Genomic DNA, 594 nt, shown 5'->3' with positions numbered 1-594 from the left:
CGGGCATTCATCCATATCTTTGCGGCGAGTCCCCTGCAATTCAACGGTTTTGGCCGATGAGGATCCAAAGCAGTCACATAGAAACTTCCTCGACGTGTGTGACATCTCTGAAGATAAATGGTGTGATGGATGATGCCATCAAGTTGAGAGCCTTCACATTTTCCTTAAAGGGAAAGCGAGCGTTGGCTACACTCATTACCTAGAGCATCAATCACTACATGGGAGGAGATGGTAGAAGCTTTTTCTAGCCCGTTATTTCCCTCCCGGGAAAATCGGCAAAAGCTTAGGAATGAGATCTCATCCTTTATGCAGTTGGAATTGGAGTCACTATTTGAGACATGGGAAAGGTTCAAGGAACTCCTGCGCAAGTGTCCGCAACACGGATTCCCGGAGTGGATGATTGTTCAAACCTTCTACAATGGTTTGAACCCGAGTACAAGGTAACTCTTGGATGCGGTGGCAGGAGGTACCTTAGGTAGCAAAACCCCCGACGAGGCTCGTCAGTTGATTGAGGAAATGGGGTTAAATAGCTACCAGTGGAACACTAGGGAAAAGAAAAAAGTGGCCGGTCTCCATGAAATTGATGTGGTAACT

General features: G+C 47.0%; 1 non-coding gene across 1 annotated transcript; it reads right to left on the bottom strand.

Moving 5' to 3' along the window:
* Nucleotides 1-279: 279 nt before the first annotated feature.
* LOC120256252 lies at nt 280-386 on the bottom strand. Its single transcript, XR_005535242.1, has one exon. It is a non-coding gene; the product is annotated as a small nucleolar RNA R71 (small nucleolar RNA).
* Between the last annotated feature and the right edge of the window lie 208 nt (nt 387-594).

The sequence above is a fragment of the Dioscorea cayenensis genome, unplaced genomic scaffold (assembly GCF_009730915.1).
Source record: "Dioscorea cayenensis subsp. rotundata cultivar TDr96_F1 unplaced genomic scaffold, TDr96_F1_v2_PseudoChromosome.rev07_lg8_w22 25.fasta BLBR01001356.1, whole genome shotgun sequence".
Lineage (NCBI taxonomy): Eukaryota > Viridiplantae > Streptophyta > Magnoliopsida > Dioscoreales > Dioscoreaceae > Dioscorea > Dioscorea cayenensis.
The sequence above is the reverse complement of the archived record's forward strand: the minus strand, read 5'-3'. Positions and strand labels throughout refer to the sequence as shown.